Below are 17,261 nucleotides of genomic sequence, written 5' to 3' on the forward strand. Positions count from 1 at the left end.
AGGGGTTAATAACTTTAATATAGTGTCGGCGACGTTACAGGCGGCTGATTAGGGGTTAATAAATGTAGGTAGGTTGCAGCGACATTGGGGGCAGCAGATTAGGGGTTAATAAATAGTATGTAGGTGTCGGTGATGTTGGGGGCAGCAGATTAGGGGTTCATAAGTATAATGTAGGTGGCGGCGGTGTCCGGAGCAGCAGATTAGGGGTTAATAATATAATGTAGGTGGCGACGATGTCAGGGGCCTCAGATTAGGGGTTAATAAGTGTAAGATTAGGGGTGTTTAGACTCAGGGTTCATGTTAGGGTGTTAGGTGTAGACATAAATTTTATTTACCCATAGGAATCAATGGGGCTGCGTTACTGAGTTTATGCTGCTTTTTTGCAGGTGTTAGACTTTTTCTCAGCCGGCTCTCCCCGTTGATTCCTATGGGGAGATCGTGTACGAGCACGTACGACCAGCTCACCGCTGACTTAAGCAGCGCTGGTATTGGAGTGTGGTAATGAGCAAAATTTTGCTCAACGCTCACTTCTTGTCTTTTAACAACGGGTTTCTGAAAACTCGTAATACCAGCACTGCATGTAAGTGAGTCTTTTTAAAAAAAAATATATATATATATATATTATTTTTTTTTTACAGTTTTAGAAATTTCTACACATAGGTGTACTTTTCCCTATAACGTTCTCTGTTTGTAGGATAATGTCATAGGTCACTAGTGGTACCATTGCTATCACTAGTCATGTCATGACAGTGTCATATGTGATGCCATCTATAATGACATGGAAATATCTCATAATTTAACTTAAACACACACATATTTTCACAGTAATTCACAGTAATCATTGTAATATTATTTTTTAATTTTCAAATTGATGAAGAATAAAAACTCTCAAAAACCTGTATGTTGTGATAAATTGTTACTCCAATAAAAATGATTACTATTGGATAGATTACGAGTGGCATGCTAACTGTTGCGCACGATTATAACAAAATTTATGCTTACCTGATAAATGTATTTCTTTATGGCAGTGACGTGCAGTAATAGGAGGCAGGGGAGGCAGTGCCTACCCTGTCCAATGAGGGAAAAAAAGATTTGAAATAATATTTATTTAAAAAAAAGTGTTTTTATTTTATTAATTGTTGGCCACAACCACCCTCGCCCCAAGGGTACCCCCCCACCCCCGATGGCTATTACTGTTACTCAGTAGTCTGTGCGCTACTGCGCTTGCGCTGCAAAAGTCACCAGGCATCATCATCATCCATTGTTGCGCAATTAGGAGGCAGTGAGCCGGTCCGCTGCCCTCCATTAATTGCGCAACATGGATCTAACTAAGTGTGTTGACAGCTATAAGTGAGCTGCGCCACCCACTGGTGACTCGCCGGGTCCTCACACAAGCTCCTATGGAGGCGGTTCTCAAAACCGCCTCCATGATGAGCTAGTTCCCCTTGAGCCAATCATCATTCAGCAGCACTGCGGGGAGGCGTGCCTGCTGGGCTGCTGAATGACAGGTGTGGGTCATGTGACCGTTTGACACATCGCGCGCGCCGAGACAGACTGGCAGTGGCAGGAAGACTGAGACTCAGGAGTAGAGTGTGGAGACGGAGAGAGTTGCTGAGGTGCTGCTGAGCAGATTAGTCTGCGTGTCCGACCGACTGTGCTGCTAGTGACACTGCCTACCTAGTTGTGGCTGTTTTTGGAGGAGGTAAGTCCTGCCCTGGAGGACTGAGGACTGTGCTAGTGTGCTGCTGCCTGCCCCTGGACTCTGGAGGGGACTGAGGGACTCAGGGTCTCAGAGGGACAGGAGGAGGAGGACGGTGGTCGTGGACAGAGGAGCAGAGCCCCAGTGCCACGTGGGTGGACCCGGTCCCAGTGGAGTGAGTGACAGTCGTCTGAAGTTCTGAGACTCTTCTTTCTCAGGTAAGGAGAGGAGAGGACCACCAGACCACTTAGGTTAAAAATTTTGTCAATGTTCATAATGTGGGTGGTAGACATTTTTTTTTAATATGAATATACAACACATCTTCAAGTTCAAATTCTCACTAGTACCATTTTAAATTATTTTTGAATTCCTTCCATTATATATAATGCAGTAATATTTTGTAGTTGTACACTTACAGCTTGCTATTTTATTTGGTAGATAAAATGAAATGAATGAAAAACAAACATAAATTAATTAACACATCAACAGAAGATAATGAGGGTTATGTATATACATATAACTCTCATTATCTTCTGTTGATGTGTTAATTAATTTATGTTTGTTTTTCATTCATTTTATCTAGTAAATAAAATAGCTGTACAAAATATTTTACTTACTGCATTTTATATAATGGAATTCAAAAATAATTTAAAATGGTACTAGTGAGATAAAATAAGGTACAAAAATCCTTCATTGAAAACATACTTGATTGGTTGTCCAACTTGTCTAAAAGAGATCACTACAAAAAGCTAAGTTAAAATACTATTATTATTATTATTATTAAAAAAACATTAATAAATTTAGCAGCACTGCACACTGATACTGCCCTGGAATGCCTATATATACTGTATGTATGCAATCACCATCTCTCTCCCCTCTGTCTCTCTCTCTCTCCCCTCTCTCTCTCCCTGTCTCCCTCCCCTCTGTCTCTCTCTCCCCTCTGTCTTTTTATCTCTCCCCTCTATCTCTCTCTCTCCCCTCTATCTCTCTCTCTCCCCTGTGTCTCTCTCTCTCTCTCTCTCTCTCTGTCTCTCTGTCTCTCTGTCTCTCTGTCTCTCTCTCTGTCTCTCTCTCTGTCTCTCTCTCTGTCTCTCTCTCTGGTCTCTCTCTCTGGTCTCTCTCTCTGTCTCTCTCTCTGTCTCTCTCTCTGTCTCTCTCTCTGTCTCTCTCTCTGTCTCTCTCTCTGTCTCTCTCTCTGTCTCTCTCTCTGTCTCTCTCTCTGTCTCTCTCTCTGTCTCTCTCTCTGTCTCTCTCTCTGTCTCTCTCTCTGTCTCTCTCTCTGTCTCTCTCTCTGGTCTCTCTCTCTCTCTGGTCTCTCTCTCTCTCTGGTCTCTCTCTCTCTCTGGTCTGTCTCTCTCTCTCTGTCTCTCTCTCTCTGTCTCTCTCTCTCTGTCTCTCTCTCTCTCTGTCTCTCTCTCTCTGTCTCTCTCTCTCTGTCTCTCTCTCTCTGTCTCTCTCTCTCTGTCTCTCTCTCTCTCTCTCTCTCCCCTGTGTCTCTCTCTTTCCCCTCTCTCTCTCCCCCCTCTGTCTCTCTATCTGCCCTCTGTCTCTCTCTCTCTCCCCTCTGTCTCTCTCTCTCTCTCTCCCCTCTGTCTTTCTCTTTCCCCTCTGTCTCTCTCTCTCTCCCCTCTGTCTCTCTCTCTCTCCCCTCTGTCTCTCTCTCTCTCTCCCCTTTGTCTCTCTCTCTCTCTCCCCTCTGTCTTTCTCTCTCTCTCCCTCCCACTCTGTCTCTCCCTTTCTTCCACCCCTCTCTGTCTCTCTCTCCCCTCTGTCTGTCTTTCTCTCTCCCATCTGTGTCTCTCTTTCTCTCTCTCCCCCTCTGTCTCTCTCTCCACTATGTGTCTCTCTCTCGTCTCTCTCTCTTCTGTCTCTCTCTTCTCTCTTTCTCTCTCTCTCTTTCTCTCTCTCTGTCTCTATCCATCTCTCTCTCCCACCCCCTCTGTCTTCTCCCCCATGGCCTCTTTCTCTGTCTTTCTACCTTCTGTCTCTCTTTGTCTCTCTCTCCCCCTCTGTCTCTCTATTTATCTCTCTCTCCCTGTCTCTCCCACCCCCTCTGTCCAATTTACATCTAATATCTAATTTCCTTCATTCTCTTGATATCCTTTGTTGGAAATCATATCTAAATATGCTCAGTAGCTGCTGATTGGTGGCTGCACAATAGATACCTCATGTGATTGGCTTACCCATGTACATTGCTATTTCTTCAACAAAGGATATCTAAAGAATGAAGGCATATCCTAGCCAGTGCCTCACCTGCCTCTGACCTCACTGCACGTCACTGCTTTATGGATAAGGTGAGTCCACAGGATCATCAATTACTGTTGGGAATATCACTCCTTGCCAGCAGGAGGAGGCAAAGAGCACCACAGCAAAGCTGTTAATTATCACTTCCCTTCCCACAATTCCCAGATATTCGACCAAAGGAAAAATAGAGAAAGGAAATAACACAAGGTGTAGAGGTGCCTGAAGTTGAGATAAAAAAAAACTGTCTTAAATAACGGGTGGGGCTATGGATTCACAGTATCCAGAAATAAATACATTTATCAGGTAAGCATAAATTGATTTCTTTCCTAAGATACGGTCCACAGGATCATTAATTACTGTTGGGAATCAATACCCAAGCCTGAGGACACAGATGATTAGGGATGGACAAGACAGGGAACCTAAACAGAAGGCACCACCGCTTGAAGAACCTTTCTCCCAAAGGAAGCCTCAGCCGAAGAAAAAGTATCAAATTTATAAAATTTGGAAAAAGTATGCAAAGAGGACCAAGTTTCAGCCTTGCAAATCTGTTCCACATAGGCCTCATTTTTGAAACCCCAAGAAGAAGAAACAGCCCTAGTGGAGTGATCTGTGATTCTCTCAGGAGGCTGCTGTCCAGCAGTCTCATATGCCAAACGAATAATACTTCTCAACCAGAGAGAAAGAGAAGTAACAGTAGCTTTCTGACCCTTACGTCTCCCATAAAAACAAAGAAACAATGCAGAAGACTGGCGAAAGTCCTTAGTCACCTGCAAGTAGAATTTAAGAGCATGCACCACATCTAGGTTGTGCAACAAACGTTCCTTATGAGAAGAAGGGTTAGGACAGAGAGAAGGAACAATTTCCTGATTAATATTTCTATCTGAAACAACTTTAGGAAGAAATCCAAACTTGGTACGAAGAACTGCCTTATCTGCATGAAATATGAGATAAGGTGAATCACATTGCAAAGTTCAGAGACTCTCCGAGCAGAAGAGATAGCAGTAAGAAACAAAACTTTCCAGGATAACAACTTAATATCTATGGAATGCATTGGCTCAAACGGAGCCTGTTGCAAATCTTTAAGAACAAGGTTAAGACTCCAAGGTGGAGCAACAGATTTAAACACAGGCCTAATTCTGATCAAGGCCTGACAAAAGGGTTGCATATCTGGCACGTCCGCCAGATGCTTGTGCAACAAAATAGATAGGGCATAGATCTGCCCCTTCAGAGTACTGACAGACAGACCCTTCTCCAGACCTTCCTGGAGAAAAGACAAAATTCTTGGGATCCTCCTCCTTGCACAGAAGGCAAAGAGATTGACTAGGGATTGCGGGAAAGTAAGTGATACTTAACAGCTTTGCTGTGGTGCTCTTTGCCTCCTCCTGCTGGCCAGGAGTGATATTCCCAACAGTAATTGATGATCCGGTGGACTCACCGTATCTAAGGAAAGAAAAGGGGCTTTGTCACGGCTCTTTGTGAGCATCGGAATTAGCTTGTTTCACGAGTTGAAAGTAAATGTGAACAGGTAAGTGCAATCGTGATTTATGCTCAATGGGTTAGCGTGAGTTCAATGCTCTGGTTAACTGTTATGTTCAAATAACAAGTTGCACAAAACACATCAAAAATAATTTACACTGTACAGTTACATTCATAGCAACAATGTCTAATAAAAATTCTGAAAAAAAATATTGCATAAAAAGTTATAAGGGCTCAAAGATCTGAAGCCTCAGGTGTTAAAAAAAAACAACATAATTTATGTAAGAACTTACCTGATAAATTCATTTATTTAATATTGGCAAGAGTCCATGAGCTAGTGACGTATGGGATATACATTCCTACCAGGAGGGGCAAAGTTTCCCAAACCTCAAAATGCCTATAAATACACCCCTCACCACACCCACAATTCAGTTTAACGAATAGCCAAGAAGTGGGGTGATAAGAAAGGAGCGAAAGCATCAACAAGGAATTGGAATAATTGTGCTTTATACAAAAAAATCATAACCACCATATAAAGGGTGGGCCTCATGGACTCTTGCCAATATGAAAGAAATGAATTTATCAGGTAAGTTCTTACATAAATTATGTTTTCTTTCATGTAATTGGCAAGAGTCTATGAGCTAGTGACGTATGGGATAGCAAATACCCAAGATGTGGAACTCCACGCAAGAGGGATGGGATAAAATAAAGACAGCCAATTCCGCTGAAAAAAGAATCCACAACCCAAATCAAAAAGTTTTAATCTTATTAATGAAAAAAACTGAAATTATAAGCAGAAGAATCAAACTGAAACAGCTGCCTGAAGAACTTTTCTACCAAAAACTGCTTCTGAAGAAGAGAAAACATCAAAATGGTAGAATTTAGTAAAAGTATGCAAAGAAGACCAAGTTGCTACTTTGCAAATCTGATCAACAGAAGCTTCATTCTTAAAAGCCCAGGAAGTAGAAACTGACCTAGTAGAATGAGCCGTAATCCTCTGAGGCGGGGATTTACCGACTCCACATAAGCATGATGAATCAAAAGTTTTAACCAAGAAGCCAAAGAAATAGCAGAAGCTTTCTGACCTTTCTTAGGACCAGAAAAGATAACAAATAGACTAGAAGTCTTTCTGAAACCTTTAGTAGCTTCAACATAATATTTCAAAGCTCTTACCACATCCAAAGAATGCAAAGATCTTTCCAAAGAATTAGGACACAATGAAGGGACAACAATTTCTCTACTAATATTGTTGGAATTCACAACCTTAGGTAAAAATTTAAATGAAGTCCGCAAAACTGCCTTATCCTGATGAAAAATCAGAAAAGGAGACTCACAAGAAAGAGCAGATAATTCAGAAACTCTTCTAGAAGAAGAGATAGCCAAAAGAAACAATACTTTCCAAGAAAGTAATTTAATGTCCAGAGAATGCATAGGCTCAAACGGAGGAGCCTGTAAAGCTCTCAAAACCAAATTAAGACTCCAAGGAGGAGAGATTGACTTAATGACAGGCTTGATACGAATCAAAGCCTGAACAAAACAATGAATGTCAGGAAGATTAGCAATTTTTCTGTGAAACAGAACAGAAAGAGCAGAGATTTGTCCTTTCAAAGAACTTGCGGACAAACCCTTGTCCAAACCATCCTGAAGAAACTGTAAAATTCTAGGAATTCTAAAAGAATGTCAAGAGAACTTATGAGAGGAACACCATGAAATGTAAGTCTTCCAAACTCGGTAATAAATCTTTCTAGACACAGATTTACAAGCCTGCAACATAGTATTGATCACTGAGTCAGAGAAACCTCTATGACTAAGCACTAAGCGTTCAATCTCCATACCTTCAAATTTAATGATTTGAGATCCTGATGGAAAAACGGACCTTGAGATAGAAGGTCTGACCTTAACGGAAGTGGCCAAGGTTGCCAACTGGACATCCGAACAAGATCCGCATACCTAAACCTGTGTGGCCATGCTGGAGCCACCAGCAGTACAAACGAACATTCCATCATGATTTTGGAAATCATTCTTGGAAGAAGAACTTGTCAGGTATTCAACCTTAAACTGACTTGTGTGAATAACTTCCAATACCACCTTTATTCATTAGACCAACCTACCTACTCTATATCACCTGTCTTCTAACCTTAGACAAGTGCTTAGTTATTGAGTGTTATAAGAGTAACATAGTTGCTCTCTCTGCTTTATCCTAAGCTATTTTGGATTACAAATTACTGTTCTAATCTCCTTTATCTACTGAGATATTTCAAGCATCCTTAACAAAAGGAAACTTTCCAATCATTAAACTGCCTGCAGCACAGGATCTTTACAAACTGGGAGACTGATTCCCACTTCATGCTGACTCCCACAAGCTGCAGCAATCATCTCCTCTCAAAGGAAACAGTTGTGCTACAATACCAAACCTCTGCTCTTTTGTTTGTCACAGTCACTGTAACTAAGTCTGCCGCTGACTATTACATTAAAGCCTCTAAGGAATAACAACCTGAGTTCCAATTTCCATACAGCCGCTCTGTCTCTTACCTGATTGCATTGCTTCACTGTTGCCTGTCAGCTGCAGATCAGAAACTCACCTGTCACTGAAAATAACTGCAAGCAAAGTGTCCTGAGGTTGTGGTAAGCATGAACATGTTCTAATTTGTATATATGTATATATGTGAAGTTTCTCATCACTGCAATTCATTACTCACCTGGGATATGATTACAAGAGATACTGTTCAGTTACTCAGGACTGCCTGCTTAATTATATATATAGCTCTTCCTCATAGAGAGAGACATTCTTCTGATTTATTTCTGAGATCATAACCAGGTTCATACCTGAATATACCTCAACTGTATATTACCAAAAATTCACTGTGAGCTAGCTGGTTGTCTTCCTGATAAGATAAATCTCAGCTCCATTGAGACATTTTATAACAGTTTCGCAGTTGCAGATCCAAACAACTGTCTTTCATCAGTTGAAACAGAACTAGAGGCGGAAAGATATAAGCAGGTTGATAATTCCAAGGAAGTGACAACGCATCCACTGCTTCCGCCTGAGGATCCCTGGATCTGGACATATACCTGGTAAGTTTCCTGTTTAGATGAGTCCCACCTTGATGATTTACATACGCCACCGTTGTGTTGTCTGTCTGAAAACAAATAAACGATTCTCTCTTCAGAAGAGGCCAGAACTGAAGAGCTCTGAAAATCACACAGAGTTCCAAAATATTGATTGGTAATCTCGCCTCTTGAGATTTCCAAACCCCCTGCGCTCTCAGAGATCCCCAGACAGCTCCCCAACCTGAAAGACTCGCATCTGTTGAAATCACAGTCCAGGTTGGACGAAGAAAAGAGGCCCCTTGAACTAAACGGTGGTGATTTAACCACCAAGTCAGAGAAAGTCGAGTATTGGGATTTAAGGATATCAATTTTGATATCTTTGTATAATCCCTGCACCAAAGGTTCAGCATACAAAGCTGAAGAGGTCTCATGTGAAAACGAGCAAAGGGGATCGCGTCCGATGCTGCAGTCATGAGACCTAAAACTTCCATGCACATAGCTACTGAAGGGAATGACTGAGACTGAAGGTTCCGACAAGCTGAAACCAATTTCAGACGTCTTTTGTCTGTTAGAGACAAAGTCATAGATACTGAATCTATTTGGAATCCCTCTGAGGAATCAAGGAACTTTTTGGTAAATTGATCCTCCAACCATGTTTTTGTAGAAACAACACGAGTTGATTCGTGTGAGATTCTGCAGAATGTAAAGACTGAGCAAGTACCAAGATATCGTCCAAATAAGGAAACATCGCAATACCCCGCTCTCTGATTACAGAGAGAAGGGCACCGAGAACCTTTGAGAAGACCCTTGGAGCTGTTGCTAGGCCAAAAGGAAGAGCAACAAATTGGTAATGCTTGTCTAGAAAAGAGAATCTCAGGAACTGATAGTGATCTGGATGAATTGGAATATGAAGATATGCATCCTGTAAGTCTATTGTGGACATATAATGCCCTTGCTGAACAAAAGGCAGAATAGTCCTTATAGTCACCATTTTGAATGTTGGTATTCTTACATAACGATTCAAAATTTTTAGATCCAGAACTGGTCTGAAAGAATTCTTTCTTTGGTACAATGAACAGATTTGAATAAAACCCCAGACCCCGTTCCAGATATGGAACTGGCACAATTACCCCAGATGACTCCAGGTCTGAAACACATTTCAGGAAAGCCTGAGCCTTTACTGGGTTTACTGGAATGCGTGAGAGAAAGAACCTTCTCACAGGCGGTCTTACCTTGAAACCTATTCTGTACCCTTGAGAAACAATGTTCTGAATCCAATGATTTTGAATTGAACTGATCCAAACATCTTTGAAAAATCGTAATCTGCCCCATACCAGTTGTGCTGGAATGAGGGCCGCACTTTCATGCAGACTTGGGGGCTGATTTCGATTTTCTAAAAGGCTTGGATTTATTCCAGACTGGAGAAGGCTTCCAATTGGAAACCGTTCCTTTAGGGGAAGGGTCAGGCTTCTGTTCCTTATTCTGGCGAAAGGAACGAAAACGGTTAGCAGCCCTAAATTTACCCCTAGATTTTTTATCCTGAGGCAAAAAAGCACCCTTCCCCCCAGTGACAGTTGAAATTATAGAATCCAACTGAGAACCAAATAATTTATTACCTTGGAAAGAAAGAGATAGCAACGTTGACTTAGAAGTCATATCTGCATTCCAAGATTTAAGCCATAAAGCTCTTCTAGCTAAAATAGCTAAATACATATACCTGACATCAATTCTAATGATATAAAAAATGGCATCACAAATGAAATTATTAGCATGTTGAAGAAGTTTAACAATGCTATACACATTATGATCTGGTACTTGTTGCGCTAAAGCCTCCAACCAAAAAGTAGAAGCTGCAGCAACATCAGCCAAAGAAATAGCAGGCCTAAGAAGATTACCTGAACATAAATAAGCCTTCCTTAGAAAAGATTCAAGCTTCCTATCTAAAGGATCTTTAAAAGAAGTACTATCCACCGTAGGAATAGTAGTACGTTTAGCAAGAGTAGAGATAGCCCCATCAACTTTGGGGATTTTTTCCCAAAACTCCAATCTATCAGCCGGCAAAGGGTACAGTTTCTTAAACCTTAAAGAAGGAGTAAATGAAGTACCCAAACTATTCCATTCCCTAGAAATTACATCTGAAATAGCATCAGGAACTGGAAAAACCTCTGGAATAACTACATGAGGTTTAAAAACCGAATTTAAACGTTTACTGGTTTTAATATCAAGAGGACTAGACTCCTCCATATCTAATGCAATCAACACCTCTTTAAGTAAAGAACGAATAAACTCCATCTTAAATAAATATGAAGATTTGTCAGTGTCAATATCTGAGGCAGAATCTTCTGAACCAGATTGATCCTCATCAGAGACAGATAAATCAGAATGTTGGCGGTCATTTAAAAATTCATCTGATTTATGAGAAGTTTTAAAAGACCTTTTATGTTTATTAGAAGGTGGTATAACAGACAGAGCCTTCTGAATAGAATTAGAAACAAATTCTCTTATATTAACAGGAATATCCTGAACATTAGATGTTGAAGGAACAACAACAGGTAATGGATTATTACTAATGGAAATATTGTCTGCTTTTGAAAGTTTATCATGACAACTATCACAAACTACAGCCGGAGGAACAGTTACCACAAGTTTACAACAAATGCACTTAGCTTTGGTAGAACCGACATCAGGCAGCAGCTTTCCAGAAGTAGATTCTGATACAGGGTCAGCTTGAGACATCTTGCAATATGTAATAGAAAAAAACAACATATAAAGCAAAATTATCAAATTCCTTAAATGACAGTTTCAGGAATGGGAAAAAATGCAAACAGAATAAGCCTCTGGTAACCAGAAGCAAAAAGAAACAAAGACTTAAATAATGTCAAAAAAACTGGCACCAAGTATGACGCCCACAAATGACAATTTTTTTTTGGCGCCAAAAACGTCTGCAACAAACACAAGCATCATAGATGACGCAACTACGTGAAAACTCTTGGCGTCTGAGTAACCTGAATTATGGCAAATATAAGTATAAAACATATATTTAGAACTTTACATATAAAGTGCCAAACCATAGCTGAGAGTGTCATAAATAAAATAAGACTTACTTACCAAAAGACACTCATCTACATATAGTAGATGTTGGGAATAGGGAATATCCCGGGACAATTCTTGGAAGCTGAGTCTTGGAAAACCAGTGATCTTCGGAATCCCGGGAACAGTTACCAAAATAACACACCAGGCAGGTTGTCATTAGCAAATGCTCGTTTATTATGGGTACAGCAGTAAGTTATATAGTCATAGGTACACTCAGGCATCCGATACGTAACAAAATACTATTGGCTAAGCAAATACCCTTATAGCCTTATAGCCTTATTTGGTACTTAGCATAACATAACATAATATTTGTTGCAAGAAAGTGAAAGAAAAATGAACGCTGGTAGTTGCAGAGCGTTGTGGTTAGAATACAGGAAGCACCTGTGAAACACAGACAGACCAGACAGCAAATAATGTTAGGAATATTACAAGTGGTGTGAAATAAGTACATAGGTAATGTGTACTGAACGAATAGGTAATATTACCTGACAATTCCCCTATTTAGTCATAACAATGACTACCTTAGGGCTAGCGTCTAGGATGGAGTGGGACATTGAGGTATGGTACAGAGGCATGTGTGGACGGTCGAACATGCAGATATTGCGGACAATGGGAATTAGAAGCAGCAGGCTTCGCAGTATATTTAGCAATGCATGAAACAAGTATTTTAACAATACAATAACAGAAAAGGATAAAGAGAGCAATAAAAACAATGATGGTACCAATATTTTTTAGCCAATCTCACAGACCCAAACCAGTGAAGAATTTATCCCAGAGGTTATCAATGCCAGAGTTTTTCTTTAATTCAATGTATAATTCTTCTATTTTTTTAATAGCAAGCATGACCTTTCCTGTGGGTCCTGTGTTATCAGGGATAAACGTACAGCAGGACCCACCAGTTTGGGCATCAATGACTTTACAAACCCCTCCTTTCTCTGCTAAGAGCATGTCTAAAGCCATGCGGTTTTGGAATGTCATGTAAGAGGTTGGGCCAAGTTGTTCAGCAATGCCCTTAAGGGCATCTCTGGTGTAATTAACAAAACGCTGTTGATTATAAAATATATAATTGATCCAGTCTACATTTTTATTAGCAGTTATGATATATGTGGATATAGATGTTACAGAAGGGACTATGCGACCAACTTCACCCCTCTTTGGACTGGCAGCTGAGGATGATATAGGTGTTACAGAAGGGACTTTGTGAACACTTCACCCCTCTTTAGGCACAACTGTTGTCCTGGATCGTTCTGGATGGGCGGTATAGATGATTCAGAAGGGACTAGACAGCCAGCTTCACCCCTCTTTTTACAGAGCTTTACCCTAGATGCATGGATCCAGATGGGCTCCTGGGCTGTGAGGACGGCAGTACGGGTGATGGCCACAACTTCGGTGGGTGGGCCGTATGGAAATCCTCCTTTCTTTGCTTTATTCAGCTGTCTGATGCACACTGTGTCTCCAACCTTGAAGCTGTGGGTTGGTTCCTGTGAGGGAAGAGGAAAACGAGAAGCCACATCACCATAGTTGCCATTCAAAACAGAGATCAGTTCATGTACATATCGTTCTCTAATTAAGTCTAAATCACCAGTGACTATGTGTGGTGTCCTGGCCCAGGGGGTGGGGAACGGTCGACCCATTCAAATCTCAAAAGGGGACAGCTGAGTGGATTTGCTTGGGGACATCCGTACCTCAGCTAATACTGCAGGTAAATGATCCTGCCATTTGACCCAGTTCCCTCCCGTGGCCTTAAGGAGTTTTTCCTTAATGGTCCGGTTCATTCTTTCTACCACCCCTGAGCTCTGGGGGTGGTATGGTATGTGAAACTTCCATTTTATCTGTAGGTGAGATACCAATTCCTGCAATACCTTACTAACAAAGGCAGGGCCATTGTCTGAGTTAATCTGCAGGGGGCAGCCAAATTGGGGAAGGACGTCAGTGCAAAGGTGTTTCACTACTGTTTTTGCATCTTCCCTAGTAGTAGGGAAGGCCTCAGGCCAGCGAGAAAATTGGTCAACTATGACCAATAGGTAAGTTGTTTTACCAAAAGGCTGTCAGAGGCTATCATACATCCTAACATAGTCTGATTCTTTAATACAGCCATGTCAGCTCCAGAGGATAAGCCTCCTTCCTCTGCCCAACATTTAAAGAATCTTTTAATAAAGTCTAAAATGGCCTCCCCAGGCTTCTGTTTACATGCTAACACTGCATTCATGGATTGTCGGGTCTTACTACAACGTAGTATTTCACGTTCTAGTTCAAGCCACATAATAGCCCTAGTATCTGGATTTGCTAGGCCATATGAGGTAACTGAAGTACTAGCGTCATTTTGGTCAATCGTAGGAACATTAGACCAAAGCCATTCATCATGTTCATGATAATTGTACAATTTATCAACTATCATTCTAATGTCAGTCTGGGTATACTCTGTCCAGCCAACCACGTTATCCACAAACAGGTCCACCATTGCCCAACCTATATCTTCCTGCCTGGCCACATATTCTTTACATGTTTCTCCCGAAATTTGCTGTTTACTTTGACCAGTCCCCATGATCCCTGGCCAGTAATATTATTTGACACACACACAATCAAAAGGATTTAGCGTCTAATGGAGGCAAGTTCCAACTAATCTGTCACTAACAACAGCTGTTTCATACACAGTTACGTGTAGTCTTCAAAACTGCTAGTTAGGACGAGTATCGGCACTTAAAGTTAGTTGTTGTCTCAGCTAGCTCATGCGATAGTAGACACAGGACTTAAATGCTGACTATCGTCTTGCACATAAGTACTTATGTCCTTATAATAGAGTAGCAGCAATAAAATATACAATACATATACAATAAGAAATGGGTTGCGATAGTGAACATAGGACACAGGTTTTACCTAGTGTGTCTCTATATCCTTAGAATAGCAATAAAGAGTACAATATATACAGCACAAATAACACAGTAGTTACAATACTAAGCGATAGTGAACATTACATACAGGTGTCACTTTGCTATCATCTATCCGCGTTTCATTCGGTTTCCCTTCAACACGGTAAATGGGGCGTCTTACACCTGCGTCTATGTACTTATAATAGAATAGCAACAATGAGACAAGAAAAACATATAACACGAATGGCAAGCAGCATATAACACAAATAGTAAGCAGTAAGATACTGGTTTAACCAAGACTTCAGAGGGCCAAATTATACCTTAACTTTAACTCCGGAGGTCTCCCATAGACAATTTACCCACCCGGGATCTACCATAGACTAATTCCCCTAAATAAGTGGGATTGACCTTAATGGGCTCCCCTCAGGGTACAGAAATTAAGTCACAATTTATAGACAAAATTACTTACCCCGTCAAGGGGGGGGCTCCAGGTCAATCCCACCGCTGCCACCAGACTGTTGGGAATAGGGAATATCCCAGGACAATTCTTGGAAGCTGAGTCTTGGAAAAACTGTGATCTTCGGAATCCCGGGAACAGTTACCAAAATAACACACCAGGCAGGTTGTCATTAGCAAATGCTCGTTTATTATGGGTACAGCAGTAAGTTATATAGCCATAGGTACACTCAGGCATCCGATACGTAACAAAATACTATTGGCTAAGCAAATACCCTTATAGCCTTATTTGGTACTTAGCATAACATAACATAATATTTGTTGCAAGAAAGTGAAAGAAAAATGAACGCTGGTAGTTGCAGAGCATTGTGGTTAGAATACAGGAAGCACCTGTGAAACACAGACAGACCAGACAGCAAATAATGTTAGCAATATTACAAGTGGTGTGAAATAAGTACATAGGTAATGTGTACTGAACAAATAGGTAATATTACCTGACAGTAGATAGCCAAACCAGTACTGAAACGAGAATCAGCAGAGGTAATGGTATATAAGAGTATATCGTCGATCTGAAAAGGGAGGTAGGAAAAGAATCTCTACGACCGATAACAGAGAACCTATGAAATAGTTCCCCGATAGGATGACCATAGCATTCAATAGGCAATACTCCCTTCACATCCCTCTGTCATTCACTGCACTCTGAGAGGAAAACCGGGCTTCAGCATGCTGCGAAGCACATATCAACGTAGAAATCTAGCACAAACTTACTTCACCACCTCCATAGGAGGCAAAGTTTGTAAAACTGAATTGTGGGTGTGGTGGGGGTGTATTTATAGGCATTTTGAGGTTTGGGAAACTTTCCCCCTCCTGGTAGGAATGTATATCCCATACGTCACTAGCTCATGGACTCTTGCCAATTACATGAAAGAAAAAGGCATTCAAAGGGTTTTAACATAGAGATTCATACATATACATGTCTAATTATATATACAATATATATATATATATATATATATATATATATATATGTGTGTGTGTGTGTGTGTGTGTGTGTGTGTGTGTGTGTGTGTGTGTGTGTGTGTGTGTGTGTGTGTACATATGTATTTATATTTGTACATATATATACATATTAACACATAAATACATATCTATACATATGTAGACATATATACAGTCATGGCCAAAAATATTGCCACCCCTGCATTTCGGTTACATAATGCACCACTTCGCCCAGAAAATTTTTGCAATTACAAATGTTTAGGCATTCTCATGTTTATTTCTTTTCGGCTAGATTACGAGTTTTGCGGTAAGAGCTGCTCGGTGCTAACTTGCAAGTTATTGTCACCGCTCACCTCCCTATAGCGCTGCTATTACAGGTTTTCATAAACCCGCCGTTAGCAGGCAATAAGTGAGCGTTGAGCAAAATTGAGCTCCATACCGCACTCCAATACCAGCGCTGCTTTGAGCTGGTTTTACGTGCTCGTGCACGTTTTCTCATAGACATCAATGGGGAGAGCCGGCTAAAAAAAAGCCTAACACCTGCAATAAAGGAGCGTAAAGCTCTGTAACGCAGCCCCATTGATTCCTATGGGGAAACAAAATGTATGTTTACACCTAACATAAATTTATGCTTACACCCTAACATAAACCCCGAGTCTAAACACCCCTAATCTGCCGCCCCCAACATTGCCGCAACCTACATTATACTTATTAACCCCTAATCTGCAGCCCCCGACATTGCCACCACCTACATTATATTTATTAACCCTAATCTGCTGCCCCCAATGTTGCCGCCACCTACCTACACTTATTAACCCCTAATCTTCCGCCCCCAACGTCACCGCCACTATACTAAAGTTATTAACCCCTAACCCTAACTAAATACCTGTAAAATAAAACCTAAGCTAGCTACAATATAACTAATAGTTACATTGTATCTATCTTAGTTTTTATTTTTATTTCACAGCTAAGTTTGTATTTATTTTAACTAGGTAGAATAGTTAGTAAATAGTTATTAACTATTTACTAGCTACCTAGTTAAAATAAATACAAATTTACCTGTAAACACTAAAATTGAATAAATTACATTAATTAAATACAATTAACTAAATTACAAAAAACAAACACTAAATTACACAAAATAAAAAAGAAATTATCAAATATTTTAACTAATTACACCTAATCTAATAGCCCTATCAAAATAAAAAAGCCCTCCCCCCACAAAAAAAACCTAGCCTAAACTAAACTGCCAATAGCCCTTAAAAGGGCCTTTTGCAGGGCATTGCCCCAAAGAAATCAGCTCTTTTACCTGTAAAAAAAAATACAAACACCCCCAAACAGTAAAACCCACCACCCACACAACCAAACCCCCC

Source organism: Bombina bombina, chromosome 1, assembly GCF_027579735.1.
Source record: "Bombina bombina isolate aBomBom1 chromosome 1, aBomBom1.pri, whole genome shotgun sequence".
NCBI classification, from domain to species: Eukaryota; Metazoa; Chordata; class Amphibia; order Anura; family Bombinatoridae; genus Bombina; species Bombina bombina.